Genomic DNA, 16,755 nt, shown 5'->3' with positions numbered 1-16,755 from the left:
TGCTGCCTCTGTCGAGCAGACTTCAGTGAGTGTGGATAATGGGTTGGTTTGCTGTGTCCAGAAATACATATTCATTTGTGTGCAGCAAGCTACTCAGGGTCTGTCAGTGGAAGTTTCCGTCGGCAAACAGGATATGTAGGATGAGAGGACCTAACACACCAAAGACGTTCACAATTCCAGTTGCCACATCGGCAGCAGCAAACAGGTCTCTGAAGTCACACCCTCCCTCACCAGCCGGTGATACTGTTGACAGTTCTGCCACCTTCCCCTGACTTTCTGCCATGGCTGTGCCCCTCCTCCTCCCACGGGAGCCTCCCTGCTCATGAGCGCATTCGGCGGCTGGGTGGGGTGTGTACTCTCTGATGACAGAGAAGCACCAGTGGGCACAGGGTAAGTCATTGATCATTGATCGATTCATGTGCTGATTAGTTAGTATATGAAATATTGATTAATCCCCTGAAAAGGGAAATAAGATAGGTTTAGGCTTCCAAAGTGCTCACACTCCACTGAGGCTCAGACAATGATAATTGATGTTAATATAATCATTGCAGTAATGGGTGTATAGGTTCAAACCACCGTGGGAATACAGGAAAGTTAGTTATTGACTTTGTTGTTGGGGAAACTTTAAAAATGACAGAGTGGATTTTACTGTAAAAGTAAAGTGACAGTGTTGGTAGGCTTAGTGGCGGGAGATGATGGGGTGACATTATGACTTTTGTGGGCTTCGGGACTGTTGTCTGGGTGTTCCTTCTTCCATAAAAACAACATATTCACAACTATATTTGATGACTCTGTCTCTATAAAGATGAATATGTTAAATTGTTTATTGACACATTTGATTTGACCTAAAAATTCATGGTTTCTCCTGATTCTAAAAGAAATGGAAATATTTCATGGGCCCCTCAAAGCATCGAGCTCTTGGCGCCATATCCACCTCACCTTGGGAGAAGAGAAAGGGAGGGAGGAAGAAGAGAAAGAGAAGTACACAACCACAGGGGGGAACCATGGCAAGAGATTCTAGAGAAAGGAAAGTAACCATGGGGGGAAGTAGAGATCCCAAAGGAAACAATAAAGTAATTTCACCAAAAAATGGAATAAAAATATGAAAATGGCAGAAGAAAACAAGAAAACAGGAAAGTGAGGTAAGAAATCCAATGGTCATGGAGAATGACAAACCGAAGGACTCTTCCAGAAGCTCTTTCTTTGAGCGCTGCTCCTGGCGGGGGGAAGGGGTTATCTTTCCTGCTATGCTTGGTCACAGAACTCCCTGTCTCCTGCTGGCAGACCAACACGTGTGGGCGAGGCCACTGCAGGACCAGTGGGTCCAAATGGGTCAGAGACCCAAAGGGAGCTTGCCACCTGAGAACAGGTATTGAGTAAGCAAGCCTGCCTTAAGAGGCTCATTTTATGATCTAGTTTTCTTTCTGGAAATGAAGTCATAATTCAAGAATCAGAAACAACGGTACCAGACTTAAAAAGCATCACACTCAAGATGGATCACTGATACCTTTATATTTGTCTACATCTCATCGGTTTTTCACCTTTTGGACTTTGTTTCATCAACTTTGTTGCTTTCTCTGATGCCTCTTTATAAAATAGCTTTTCATAGTTTTAATGGGTTTCAGGGACTTATTTAATATTTTCAGTAGTCTGTGAGGAAGAGGAAGACATAACCATTCTCCTTTTGTACATTAGAAGCCAGGCTCAGAGTCTGCGACTTGTGCAAGGTCACATAGCTGCAACATTTCATGCCAGGGTTGTGTGTGTGTGTGTGTGTGTGTGTGTTTACTTGGCACTGCTTTCCTATGAACATTAAACTCAAAAGAGAAGTGATTTCATGTTAAGATACCCTTATATACTTTCCCCCATTTTTTCCTCATACGGTTATTCATGCATTCCCAAATCTGCCTACCATTTTCATTGTTCTTTTTAATGAAAACACCATATCCATCATTGATTCGACCCAGCCAACATTGTAAATACAGAACCATGAGGAAGCTACTAGTCCTTTGATACTTAGGCATAAAATTTGGCATACCAAATGTTTATGTTTATAAAGTTTTTCTAACACAGCTTGGGATTTTCATGTATCTGTTGATGACATGCAAATTGTTTCCCTTAGCATGCAGAAAATCCAAATGTAATTTAGGAAACATTTCTTAGAAACATCCAAATGTACTGAAGGTTGTCACATTCAATGCATAACTTGGCAAGTTTTATTTTTTCCCCTGTAAAATATAATTTTCAAGGCATCTAGTGCTGAGGAAAGATACTTATGTATTGGAGCTAAGTAGAGTTTTACAAAAGACATTAGACTTCAATAGGTTTAATGCTCTATCTGTTGACCTCACCCTGTATTATGCCCCAAATAGTTCCATGACCAGTTGTCAAGTGCTTGTTTCAAATCAGTAAGAGATATATGGTTATTGTTGACTCATTACCCACAGGGATGAGGTAGATTCTAGCCATCTCCTCCTGACAGCGGCTGGTAGCAGAAGGAGTGCTGTTTTAACCCTGTCCTTCTTCGTTAGGTCTATTCCACTGAGCCACAGAATGGTTCAGTGGACTAAGATTAACTTGGAGGTTCAGTAAATCTTGGCTCCTAGCTGGGGCTTTGTTGTTAATTCACCAAGAAAGGCCTGTAAATTAGTCTAGCTTTTGTGTGCTAATGTTTCCTCATGTAAAAAATGAGCCCAATAACAATATCTATGCTATGAATTTTGCAAATAAAAGTTTTTCTAATGCAAGTCTTGTTGATATGTCACCTTGCTTATAGAAGGAAAGTTGAGAGTTCAGGAACCTTTGAAAGAATATATAACGTCTGGGTCGATCTGAATCTATATATCTGTAAGTCTTTGTGTTTATCTATCATTTAATAGAGTGGCTGCTAACTCACTGGGTGAGTCTAAGCATTGTGTCTGTATTTTTGAGTCTGCAAAATGGAAAGTCACTGATCTTAAATAATCAAATTTGTAATCTTATAAAACCCTATTTATTGAACTAACAATTGCTGTGTGTTCACTGTGGGTGGGCAGTTGGATATAGAACAAAAAACTTGCCCTCATCTTCAAGGGACCTCAGTCTAACTTAGACACACACATATTAACAATGAAACAAATATGATCTATTCTAAACTTGAATACAATGTGACACCTACTTAACTCTGTATAATCTTTCTGTACAAGTGAGATGCTCTTGGAGCAAGGAAGAGTGAGAATTAATTCTACCTGAGGCACCATCCTGAGGAAGTGACGCTTGGAAGTAACCAATGGAAGATAATCAGTTAGCTGTGTAGAGAAGGCAGATGAGAACTTTCTAAGGAGATGGAATGAGCCGGGGTTGAGGGTGCGGGGCATGGCATCAGTCATAGAATGGTAGATTGGGGCCATCTGCTAAAATACCTTTACGATTTTATTTATGTCGTAGACCAAACACTGGAACCATCTGAGATATTTATGTAAGAAAGTAGCATGATCAGAGTGGCTGTTTCAGAAATATGTTGGTGCTGGCAGAATGGAAGGGGGTTAGAGGGGAACAGTGTTGGGTCTGGGTGGTCAGTTTGGAGGCTATTGTATTGTGACACCCTATCACCATGAGAACACCAGAAAATATTGTATATAGTACCATACCGACTTCATGAGATCCGATCCTTATAGAGTAGCCATACACTCCACCAAATTGGCCTCGTGCCCTCTCTAGGACACTATGTATTCTCTTCCACTAGCATATCAAACATCCACCATGTCTGTAATTTCCCACAATGCTGGGTTGGAAGAGTCCTGCATGTTAACCTTACAATTCATGCAGGCTCTTCTGCCTTTGCTGAGTCACCTGCTGTCGCTAGGACACATATGCACTCTTATCAAAGTTTCAGCCTGGATGAAACGAACCCATGCTAAATGTTACCCTGGTTTTGCAGCGGTCACTCTGATCGCCCCTCCTGCCCCTCAACTTCCAACATACCCTCTCCGCGCACAAGAAGCGGGTGTTAGTAGTAGTTACCTTTTAGATCTGTTTCTGGTTTCTTTGAATTTTGAGATACCGTGGTTGGTTTGCAGTGTTAAACAACAAAAAAGCACCATCCCCCATGAGTTGACAGCATGGGATTTTTTCCACTTAGAACTGGGTTTAACAAATTGCATTTACATAAAACTGTCAGGCTTTCAGAGATGTTTAACAAAACAGAAGCTTCTTTCCAACACATGTGGTCAGTGATACTCCCTTTGTTGGGATTCGTCCATCTCCTAATGAGTCTTTAAAGATGTGCAATTTACTTTATGCACTTCAAAAAGAGGGAGAGGGAAAGGCGTTTGGACAAAGCCCCTTGTGTTAGATTTATTTGTTACCATGTAAATACTGAGAGGAGCTGTGTCTGTCTTTCCAGCTGATTCCACGGAGGTTGCTCAGGTGAGGCAACACAGTGAGCGCTTGTCTCTTGGTATTTCCTTTTTATTGATATTTTCCTTAATATTTTTGCACAGTATTGGAAAATTATTTAGCTAAGTTGGTATCGCTGGACTCCCATGGACCACCCTTCATTTTTTTTTTTTTAATTTGCATTTTTACTGTTGTTTCAAATTTTAGTTAAAATAAATAACGAGCAAAAAAACGAGGTTTCCCAAATACACTCATCTAATTATCTAATTGTGATGTTCCTCTTTAAAGGCGTGTCTAGTTTTTTTAGACCCTGATTTGCTTCTTTGTTTCCTTTGAAAATGTTCTTGATATTTAATTACCTTCACTAATTCCTCAGTGCTTATATTGTTACGTGCTGTATTTTTATAGAGTTCATCTTGCTCTTTTTTATGACTGATTTTACATTTTCTTAGAGTTATTGAGTATAGCACTTTGAAGATGCAAAATCCTTTGAGCTCTATCACATTTATATTTTATTCTAAATGACATTGTTAAAATTCACAAAACTGGTCTATATCAGTACCTTATAGTCAAATTGAAAAAAGAACATACCACCTTGGCATGTTCAGAATATTTGCAACCCTAAATATTTTTTCCAAGCACAGAAAGTGTTTAAGAGCACTGGGGAGCTTCCAAGGCACAAAGATGAAAATACCTGAATTATTTCCATGCACTCTACTGATTGAGGTAATGAAATAAACCCAGAAATACCACAATGAATAAAAATGAGGAGTTGGGAATTTGAAAAGTTTTCAACTTTACTCATCTAAGACACTCATTATTTGGAGGGGGCTTATTGTAAATTTCCATGTCTTTGGAGGCTCTTGATTAGAACAAACACACACAAAGTATAGTATCAAGGTTCTTACTGGTCCAAACCAATTGTTTGCTATTGTACGTTAGAACTATTATGAGTTTCTTTCTCAATGCTGCCTCTTTCTTTAGCTTCATGTTCAATATTCGGCAGGCTGCATATTGAATCACATAAGATCCATAAGAAATGTAAATGCTTTGAAGTTCGTATGTCCATATAAGAGCTGTATGGCTTTTGGGCATGAGAAGAAATTTCATTTTTACTTGGCAGTAAGAGGCGAGAGGATAGAAGCCTTATGGAAACATACGGAGATAACTTAGACCAACTCCTTGTTTTTGGTAAGTGGGCCAGGGGCTCGGCGAACACTTCTGCTGCTTCTCGCTGTTTTTTTCTGTGCTTCCGGCACCATCCACCCCTCAGCACCCGTGCCTCCCAGTCCCATAGTGAGAGAGATTCTGAACAAGGGATAATAATGCTGTTTGACAAATTGAGGGAGAAAAGTGAAGCTAAAATTGAGATGACTCTAGCAGTAAAACAGAAAAGGCAGCAGAAAAAAATTGACTTGAAAATTTATTGAGTACACATTATCCAAATTATGTCAAAATAAGGTACAGAAACGTACGGATGCTTGTTTTCATATTCCATTACCGAACGAGAGTTGTGGTTTGCTTCAGAAAAATTATTTTTAAGGTAGTGAAAACTACTTTTAAAAATACAAAATAAGTTTGCTTATAGGGTTTAATAAACATCAAAATACTATATAAGTATCTGTTTTAAACAAATTCTAATCTATGAGAAAGAGAAGTAATTCCAGCATGGGACCCAAAATTCCTGAGCCAAATACTTTTTGTGTTCTAACTGTGTTCCCTGGACCTGGAATCTGGAGCCTGCTCAGAAACCTGCATCCCCCGCCCTGGGCTGTCTGAGCTCAGTGCTGTGCGCAGACCCACTCCCACGGGCCAATTGGACATCTTTCTTCCCGACTCTTCATCCAATGATCTCACTTTGGTGGCTTGAAATTGGCCAGGGTGGGAGTATTTATATCCCAGATACTGGCAAATGGTACAAATCAGGGCTTTATTCCCTGATTTAGTGTTCGTTTTTAAGTATTTGGCAGCCTACCTCTGTTTCTAGCTGATATGTAGGGTGCTTCCTGTTTGAAAACTCTGTAATGATCTGATCCCGTGGAGTAACTTGCTTTTAGCTCTTAGTTGCCACTTTCTCTGTGACATAAACTCCAGAGACTCATGTTTAGTCTCCAAGCCCCCTCATGTGGGGTGTGACCAGCGAGGGGACTGGGGAGTGGCAGGCATGGGCTTCCCGTGAGTTCTGAGGCTCTGTCTCCTCCCTTTCATCGGGGCCCTGTTATTCCAGCCAGGTCCTCACTATTGGCTGCTAGAAATAGCCACCCTGTGGCCTGCAGAGCCCCACTTGGGGGAGAAATGCCTGGAGGAATGCAATGGTCTCCCCTGGAGTCAGGACAGAGAACCACCTCAGTGAATATCCCCTTTGTAGGAAAATGCTCGGTGTTACTTACTTACATTACATTGTACTTGCCCCACATCTGATCTGCCCCCTGCACACAGTTCACAGTGTGCACCTTCCACACATTCCAGAGTCACTGGTCTGGGGCAAAATAAAAAGTACATGACAGCACAGAGTATGTGGGAATCACATCTTTACATAACACTGCTTTTTTTAAAAAAAATATTTATTTATTTATTTGAGAGAGAGAGAGCGAGCACACAACGGGGAGGAGAGGCAGAGGGAGAGAATTTCAAGCAGACTCCCCGCTGAGCACAGAGTCAGGCCCTCAGGGCTCAATCCCAGGACCCTGAAGTCAGGACCTGAGCCGAAAACAAGAGTCAGCTGCTTAACCAACTGAGTCACCCAGGTGCCCCAACATAACATTGATTTTTGATTATGAGATCAAAATGTAGGATGAGAGTAATCACATTCTCAGACTCATCTACACATGATTATGGGAAAATTAGAGGGCAGACCATTTGAGTTATTTACAGTTTATTTATAAAGATAATTTTGGCATTTTAATGGGAGAATGGCAAAGGTTTGGCTGTTTCACTGGTGAGATGTGTGTGTGTGTGTGTGTGTGTGCGTGCACGCCTATCACATATAAACCCTCCTAAGGCTTGGGAGGGACTAAGTCGCTCCCGTCTTGTAGATGCCTCTTGGCACCTGTCATGCTGCATATCTTTCCCAGTGGGACTATGCGCCCCTCCGAAGAGCCACCTTCTGCTGTGAATAAAGAAAGAGCAAAATGTCGCGTGCGTCAGTGAAGTCTATTTTGCACCCTTGATCTTCTTGTCTGGCTACTTTATTTGTCCTCTTTCCAGCTTTTCTGGTTCAAGTGGCACTGCTTTCACTTTGAACCAAATACTTGTATCTGTTTACAACCCAATTTATATGTATTTTAAAACACTCTTTCTGTTTTGTTTTGGTCCCTTCGGGGGTAGGTGTGTGTTGAGTGAGATCTGGGAGAAAGGGTTTAAGAAAAAGTAATCCAGATTACGTTTGCGAACTTCACCGAAGTACAACTTTGCCAACACGATGTGCTTTCTTTAGTTGAAGGAGGTTGTTTTTGAGAGAGGTATCTGTTCCTCATCTCCGTGGAAGTCATTTATTTCCACTTATTTTCAATACTGTACTTTCACATTTTGTTTTTCTCCACTATTTTTGATAGAAAATTGGTATACTTGAGTTGTCAACTATGTAGGGAAGCTTTTAAGTCCCTTAAAATTTTCCAATGTAAGTCTTATAGTTTGATAACTATTTTATAAAAAATATTCCTTGGTTTTCATTTCCACCCCCCTTTGGGATCTCTTAGCTATATTTGAAAATGCACACATGATAAAACCTAATAATAAAATTCTGAGCACAGATTTCTCTCATGCAACATTCTTGAACCATGATTACATTTTTTTATAATGCTGTGTCCTAATGGGCCAGATGACATTCCTGGCTTGTTATTTGTTGAGCCATCTTAACCTTGACGGGTCTTCAAGTGCTTGGCTGTCAGGGCTAGTGAACAGAGCCCCCTGCTGGAGGTTCTGGGGATCAGATTTCCAATGCAAAGGAGCGGGTCCCTCCTGAGAGCTGGGAGACCAGGAGGCGGGAATATAACCATCGCAGTGGAAAAAGGGACGGCATGCTTTTGACTGACGGCACAAGTCAATATAATCTCAAAGGATTTCTTCAATAGCGCTTCATTTCCTTTGGAAAGTTTGGGTAATAAAGGCAGAGACCCTGATCTATTTAAATCACCAACTTTGTCAAATTAGTATTTCCTGAGAAATCATTCTTTAGGTTGTTGATAGGTGTGCGAGAGGAAAAGGTGTCCTGTTCTCCAGTAAGTCTTGAAAATGGTGGATTAAATATGACTCTTTGTTGCAGAACTTCTCAGAGCCTTTAATTTGAAAAGAGAATTTCAAACAACACGGATCACTTTCCCTAAACTTGTTTGACCATGGGTATTTATTCTGTGACACATTTATTAATATTTTTGAAACATTTCATAGAATATCAGTGTAGGAAGTCCACTGATATTCTTTTTTCACTTTTTCTAAGAGTTTTGTTTGGAAGACAATTTCACTATACTTACATTCTAATTTTACTAGAGTACATAAAACTGAAGACTATTACTGATCAATATTTTTGACTATTTTTTTTTCTTTTTTGCCGTCCTCTGATGGTTTCTTTTTTCTTTTCTTTTTTTTTTATTTTTTTTTATTTTTAAATCCTGGGGACAGAGAACTTTGCACTTAGTGACATTTTAAATACATCTCAAGCCTGTGTCTTTGTTCAGTGTTTGTGCTAGCCTTATCAATATCTTTGTTTAGACTTAGGCTCATTCATATTTTATAAAGATTATTTTTCCTTAATTTCTATGGACATGTTTTGTGTTAACAATTTGCAGTGCTTGAAGATAAGGCTGAAGAATTGTTCTTATATTAGATTTATAGGAAAATGAAATATTGATTCTGTGTACAAAAAAGTGAACTGAGCTCATACAGGTATTATGTAACCAAACCCTTCTCATAAAACCGAAGTACATTTGAAAAGTAATGTATCTTATTTTTATTACTATTACAATTGTTTTCTCTTAAAATTTCCTGCTTTAAGAATATTCTTCTGGGCTCATATGCAGATGGATATCATTTTGCAAGTGTGACTGAGCAAGGGGAATATGTACTTGAAAACACATAAAATTTTACGAGAAGACTGTCATTTTGCAGGATTTTCCGTTTGAATTAGCTACAAGGTTCTAATTGTCTAGATTACATTTTAATAAAGAAGTGTTCTTGTCAAATCCGGATCTGACTTCTCTGTCTCTGTTTGCTGGTTATTGTTTCCCTTAAAACCCTTACACCCAAGAAACAGTGCTCCATCCACAAACCAAGCTCTGGGCTATTCTTCTTAGGTTCTAGAAGACACCGCCCCGAGTCTCCCCCCAGGGAACGAGGTTCCACTGGCAGAGTTTCAGCTTTGTTCTCAGGAGCACCGTGTCCTGCGGATTCTCTTCTGCTTAATTTAGGCCACTGCAAAATGCGGCACAAAATGATCGGAATTATTGGGGTCATGCAGTGCTTACTGGCTCGTTTCCGTTGGGTACATTCATTCTGTAAGGATTCTTGGCTTTAGAAAAAGAGCTGCTTTACTCAGGAGGAAAAGAAAATTAATTCTCCAGTCCTAAATCTTCCATCTCAGTGCAGCGTCTCGAAGTTGCTTGTAAATTCTATGGCAACCCTGCTGATTCCGGGTCAGAAGACAACACGGGCTCCTGCTTCCTCCTGAGAATATTGGGGCAGGGAAGGAGCGGGCCGTCTGTCCTTCTGTCCCCGGGAGGACTCCACCCCAAGCTTCCAGATGGTGGCTGTGGGGACTTCTCAATCACTTCCCGTCACCTCTTCCAGGGCCTCAGAGCCCTGATCTTCAGAAAGCTTTGCTTCTGCACTTTCCTCTTTTAAGAAAAGAAAACATACAAATTTGATTTGAATCAAATCCACAAACGTTTATTAGATAATTGCTTCTTCCCACTACAGAAATATTCTTTACTCTGAAAATGCATTTGATTCCTTGGAACAGAAAGCTTCTGGTCACTCTAAATGTGATGGATATTAAAAAGACTGGGAAGTTCTCTGCTCACCAGGGCACTGCAGGCCTCTTTGGGCTCTGCTCTCTCGTGAGTGAAAGACGACTAATCCCACCCGTCCTAGAAGGAGGTCTAGCTCCTCCCAACTCCTTCCAAGGAGGGTCCCAGACCCCACAAAGAACGCCCTGGCAGCACATAGACAGACTTCTACTTCACTCTCTGAAATTCGAATTCATCTGGGTGTTCCCTGCACTGGATTTTTAAACAACGTTTATTCTGAGATGAGAAAGAGTAATGCAAATGAGAATTCTTTTTGTAGTAAACAAGCTTAACCTTTTTTTTTTTTCTTTAACACTGAGGTTGATTCGCACACCTCAGAGGATCCCTGGACTTTCTCTGGGGAGCTATAGGGAGGCTTCAGTGCCCCTCAGTGCTTCCCCCTAAAGCCAGGGTCTCCGTGGCCAGGGCACATTCACGGAGGCCACACAGGACATCTTGTTCTGGAAGACAAGGTGTGTTCGCCACGTGGGCTCTCCCTCTGTCGCAGCCTGACCCGGGCCTGCTCCGCACCAGCCCCTCCAAGCCTCTCCTACTCTCTCTGGAATATCTGGGCTGGCTCTGCTCACGTCTGCGTTCAGTGGCACTCACTCTGTGCTATGACACACCCCTTCTATGCGTCTTATCTTCCCAACACTGCAGAGTCCTCTAGTTCTGAGTTTTCTGGCATCCCCTCCCAATTGTGCACTATTCTTAGCAAGTGTTTAATAAATGCTTCCTGAATGAATAAAAATGTCATTCCAACAGAAGTTCTAGTCATGCACTCGGGAGATTTAGCCCTACAATCTGACTAACATGTTCAAAAACCCATTTTTCTGTAAAATAACAGATCTTACCAATGGCTCTTGTAATAATCCTTATGGGGGGGGGTAGTTATCAGCCTCTTTTAATACCAGAAAGATAATCCCTACAGACTAAGCTTCATCGTGGCAATTATGCTAGTCCTTTGTTTTTCTGTTTTAGATTTCTGTTTTCTAAATTCTCTGTGAATTGCCGGGGATGGAACTAGGTATTCTACTTCTTTTATGTCCAAGTCACCTCTCTCTCTCTGCAAGAATTGAAGCCTTCCCTCAGGATGCCATGGATTTCTACTATTTCCCCCACCATTTCATCATAATGCTTTATAGTTCCTCTTTCCAACTAGCATGGAAGAGCAGAAAGAATTCTGACTTTGGAGCCAGAAATGCTGGGTTCAAACCCGGGCTCACATTCCCTGCTCTGCTAGAATTGCCCTCAGCATCTCTCTCGTGGCAGCCTGCGGGTGCTTGGGCACCCAGGAGGCCCCCGAGAGATGGCAGGACTGTTCCCCCTTCTTTGTGCTCCCCCATATTTTCTTGCCATACAGCGTGGAGGGCGTCTGATGGGTAAGTAAATGGGTAGCACGTGAACTCGCGTCATCAGCCCAGGAGCTCAGCACCTAACATAGTCGCTACTGTCTATCTGCCTGCAGTGTTGATCTTCCTTGAGAGGACACGCTCCTGCCCCTCCAGGGTTGGTCATTAATTAGCCCTGGGGACTTTCTGTGGATTATCCACCCCTCCCCCCCCCCCCCCCCCCCCCCCCCGCACCATCACCTCTCCCTGCAGGCCAGGCTTGCTCTGAGGCCCCATGTGCATCATTGGGTTTCCCCCACCTGCTCAGGGCTGGGAAGCTGGTGACAAGCGAGTCACTGACGGCATGTTGGAGGCGAGCTTGTGTCCTGGGCGGTATATTTCCCGAGCCACCAGTAAATGACATCAGACTTTGTTGGGGGCGAGTTTCAGTTCCGGAGGGGTGCACAACTTGCCCAAAGTGTTCGCCTGGGATGCTAAGCCCCTTTGTTGTCACTGCAGGAGAGAGGATGGGAGAACTGATGTACTTTCTTTGGTCTGAAAAAAATTTTTAAATGTTACAGCTGGTATTTCTTAAGTGTTTTTAAAACTTAGAGACTTAGAAAAAGGGTTACTTACGCTTGCTTTTTAAAACTGTGCTAGATGGCTATGCCCGTTTTCTGTAATAGCTGACCGTGGGTTTACCCTGCATCAGCACGCCAGGCATTACCTCCCTTAATCCTCAAAGCGCTCTCTGAGGTAAGTGCTTTCATTGTCCCCGTTTTAGGAATGAAGATATCGAGGCTTAGAGAATATGCCCGGCATTAATTGCTGTAGAGTAAAAGCCCCCGAACTTAGTGGCTTCGAGCAGCAACCATGGATGGAGCCCATGGTTCTCTGGTCCACTAGGCAAGATCGCCTCCTGCCCTTGTCCAGGGCACGGATGAGTGACAACGGTGACCAAGCCTTGACCACAACTTCCGGCAGGGTGGCGGGAGGGGTCCCACGGCAGCAAGAGAGGGCACATCCCAATGAGCAAGAGCTTCTCAAGTCTCAACTGTGTCACTCTTCTTACTGTCCCATTGGCCAAAGCCAACCCCTGGCCAAGCCCAGAATCAGTGGGAGAGGGTGCTAGTTGGGGAGGTGGAAAAATGAAGACTTGAGCCAGTGGGGGCATGACTACCGTAACCAAACGCAGAGAGGTTGAGTCACCTGACTGTACTAACACAGCTCACACTTGGACTCTGACAACTTAGGTTAGACTTCTGGTTTCTTCACTCGATTCCACTTCTCCTTGCTCTTAGAAATGGGAGTTAAAAGTTAGCTTCCTGGTGTGAAAAGCAAATTCTTTCTTGGGACATGCTGAAATGGTTCAGATCCTTGCTTTTTCATGGCTCACCCTGGCCAGATCATCTTCCAGAACCTGTGTGTTGGTTAGACTATTTGAGAGAGACTCCCCACGCAACCCCCACAGCTCAAATTTTAAAAACAAATTTTCCCTTCCTTTCCTTTCCCTCTGTAGCTCTCAGTCTTGAAGACAGGGTTCTGTGGCCCAAATGCAAAGTCAAAGTCTCTAAGCACTCTGTCCTTCTCTAGCCCTAAGTTAGCAGCACGTGTCCAGATGTGCACTCTCAGCTAACAACCTCGTCAGATTGATTTGGGCGTGGAAAATAGGTTCCCTTAAAGAGGGATGCGTTGGAAGGAGCTTTGGAATTCTTGCAAGGACCGTACTGACACCTCGGCCCTTGAAGGGTGCGTGCAGGACCTGGCGGTATGCATTTCAGGCTCCTTTCTAAAGGGTGACGTTGGCATCTGATGGGTTACCTTAATTACACCATTTCCTTCTCCCTGTATACACTTCCAAAATCTAATTATAGTGCCTGTGACACCCCGTGACCAGCCAGAAGCCAGAGATTAATATAAAGTCACAGCAGGACAGTTTGCTCCCTGAGCCATCTACATGGCACGACAAAGACAGTCCTCGAGGATCCGATGCTAATACTGCGATGCATTCCTCCTTGCCGCAGCATGTGGAGCAGACGGTCCCTGCTGTCTGACTCAGCTCCCACGGGAGGAACAGCTCTGGTCTACCAGCCCGTGCAGAGCTCCCCTAGCAACTTGACGTTCTCAGCCTGGGGGTCAGCATCTATTTGGAGGGTTCCCCTCATTTAACAACGTCTCCCTTCAGTCTATGTCCTACTCCCCTGGAAGAAGGTGCCGGGAGCCTGCTCCACGCTGTGGGTCTGGGAGGACACACTGGGCCATTCTCCGGGGCGTGTTAGCTCTGCTGAGATAAGGGATGGCGCGTGGGGGCCTCTGGGCCTGGGAAGAGCTCCCGTCCTCTGCCCTTCTGCAGCTGGGCTCCACTGGAACCCCACACCAGGCCCTCGGGACAGCAGGTTTTCTCCCCAAATTTGGAGAGCGGCCTTGTCATGCATTTGAAGATTTTTGAAGACCAGCCTCTGAACAGATTAAAAATTCTTCACTAAAATGTCACTGTGTGAACAATCCTCCTGCCCAGCTGAGTCTTTGGTGACTCAGGGTGCCGGGAGTTTACAGAAACAAATGTGAGAGCGAGGGCAATGGAGTTAAACCTTAAACTGCAGTCATGTAGAGGGACACCCAACGTCAAGCCGGGGCCAGGCACCATGAATTCTTTTGTGGAGGGAGAACCAAGTTGGATTATAAAGGCAAGGGTTTGACTTTCAAAGGTGGAACAGGCTTCCTCAAGTTTTGGGCAACGACAGGAGGCTTCCGTAAAGCCAAGATGTTCAGCGGGATCTGGTGTTGGGGGGCTCTTCTCCCCCACCGCTGTCGTCGGCCACTCAGTGCTCCACGTGGCCTTGAAGGTCAGGGCGGCAGAATCTCCTGGGTGAGCTGGGCCAGGAAACCAAGTGCGGGGCTGACGGGAACGTGCTCACGGGTTTTCTGAGCAAGCAGCGCACCAGGCGGAGCACAGAACAGGTGACCGAGCTGCAGGGGGAGGAGCTGAGCAAGGGGCGTCCTGGGGCCAGGAGCATGCAGCTTCTAGAAGCCACGGCTCCGCACCCTGGGCGCCCTCCGCCCCGAGGGCCCGGACAGGAGCCCAGTTTCTCCCAATGTGTGAGGCTGTCTACACGCAGGGCAGAGGGTCAGGGACTCTGTCATAGAAAGGAGAGCAGCCTCCGGAGACCCAGCAACAGATCGCGGCATCCGAAACAGATGTGTTGTTTCTCACGGACGCCCTCCCTCGGAGACCTGGAACGAGCTGTGTGGTCGGGGTGGGGGTGCGGGGGTCCAGACGCCCTTTTACTAACACTGTCATTTTTCCGTAGAGCCTTGGGCGCACACACTGGTATTACTTTTCCCTGATTTCATCTTCATAGAGAAACAAGGAGGTGAGAAAGGCTCTTTCCTGACTTTGCTTTCAAGTTCAGAGGCAACATCCCTGCTAATTACGTAGGAAATGACCATTCTCAAAAATCAGTCCATGAGAGTCCTGTGTGAGCTGGAGCAGGCCGTCTGCATTCCCCCTAACAGCAGCAGGAGGGGCTCTTCTTGCCTGGGTCGCAGACGGGGGCAGCGGTGCTGTCCTGATGGTAGAGGGTTTATTCTCGGTGACAGTGTCAGAACCAGAAAGAAAACTGCTTGATTTCCAGGTTCCAGGTTGAGCCCGCCAGGCTGGCAGGAAACTATTACTTTGTCAACAGAGCAAATTTGCTTCCAAAGTTGCCGAGAGAGAGAAAAAAATCCAGGTCCTTTAATGTCACTTTTAATGTAACGGTGCTTTAATAACTGACATCTCTTTATATCATTCCAGGATTTTAAGACTTCACTTCAAGCAAGGGCCACTAGACCACATTTGGATGTTTCAAAAAAAACACAACCCTCTTTTTAAAATTAACACGAAGTTCATGTATACACACGTGTGCATGGGCGTGCATGTATGATGCACGTGTGCACATGTATTCACATATGTGTCCATTCCTGTGAATATGCACGCACACGAGTGCATGCATATTCACGCGTGCACTTGGGTGTTTGCCCACGCATGTCGGTGCACGGTACATGTGTGCACATGTGTGTGTATTCATGTGTGTGCACATGTGTGTGTGTTCACTACTATGTACTGTAGGCCCTTCAAACTAGCTGTTACGGGAAGGGAAAGGTGTGTGTCTCATGAGCACCATAGCAACCATGAGTGGTTAATGGTTTTCTAAATCTAAATTGAGGCTTCCCTTCAGAACTCTCCGTATGAACTCAGATGATTTTTTGCAACTGACCTAAAGGTATCCAAATTATTTTCAACGGAAGGGGCAACCAAGATTTTAAAATACCCCTAACCCTCGAAGGGCTCAGCACCTAGGTCGGCAGAGTGGGGTTGCTGAGTAGGGCCGGCAGATCTCTTCAAGGATGCATGAAGTATCATCTTTGGAATCGTGGATGCCGGGAGGGCCGAGGTGACATCTCTAGATGGCTTTGCTAAGACATGCCACTGATTAGACATTAAGGTCAGGTGCTAGGAAATCAAGGTCATGCCATGTTGCATTTTTCTCAGGTGGGCCCAGATAAGTTCAGCAGTGGGTGATACCAGCAAACAGATAAGGTGGCAGTTTTTAACATTCTTAAAATCTTGTTACAGCAAGGAAGGGCGTGCTGAGATCAAGGCGTTTGGAATGATTCCAGTGGTGCTGAGATGCCTTTTGTCCGCTGCCCTGGCCCGCACCCTCCCCCTTCAGTTCCACTCAGCACACATACTGACTCCTCGGAAGTCTTCCTGAATATGCCATTCTCCAGCTCGGCTTTTGGATCTGAATGCAGGGCACACTCGTGATGTTTTTTCACCCTCAGAGCGGGTTGATTTATGGCCTGGATTACTAGAAACAGTAATTCTCTGCTCTTTATGATGTTTTGGTGGAAGGTGCCGTAGCTTGCAGTCAGAACAGCATGATCTCAGCTAGGTTTTTACACAAAGGTCTCTGCAGTGAGGGTGGCTGTGGATTGTGCAGATTCTGTAACAGAATAAGACACCAGCACATTAATCATGTGACAGCTATTGGGTTTCGCAG

The 16,755-nt window shown here is 44.2% G+C and overlaps 1 long non-coding RNA gene across 1 annotated transcript; it reads right to left on the bottom strand.

Annotated features, from left to right (window-relative positions):
* Positions 1-9,381: 9,381 nt before the first annotated feature.
* On the bottom strand, positions 9,382-12,480 carry LOC116634352. Its single transcript, XR_004299954.1, has 3 exons — positions 12,347-12,480; positions 12,031-12,223; positions 9,382-10,208 (listed from the first exon to the last, which is right to left on the bottom strand). It is a non-coding gene; the product is annotated as an uncharacterized LOC116634352 (long non-coding RNA).
* Positions 12,481-16,755: the final 4,275 nt, after the last annotated feature.

Source organism: Phoca vitulina, unplaced genomic scaffold (assembly GCF_004348235.1).
Source record: "Phoca vitulina isolate PV1807 unplaced genomic scaffold, GSC_HSeal_1.0 scaffold9, whole genome shotgun sequence".
Lineage (NCBI taxonomy): Eukaryota > Metazoa > Chordata > Mammalia > Carnivora > Phocidae > Phoca > Phoca vitulina.
The sequence above is the reverse complement of the archived record's forward strand: the minus strand, read 5'-3'. Positions and strand labels throughout refer to the sequence as shown.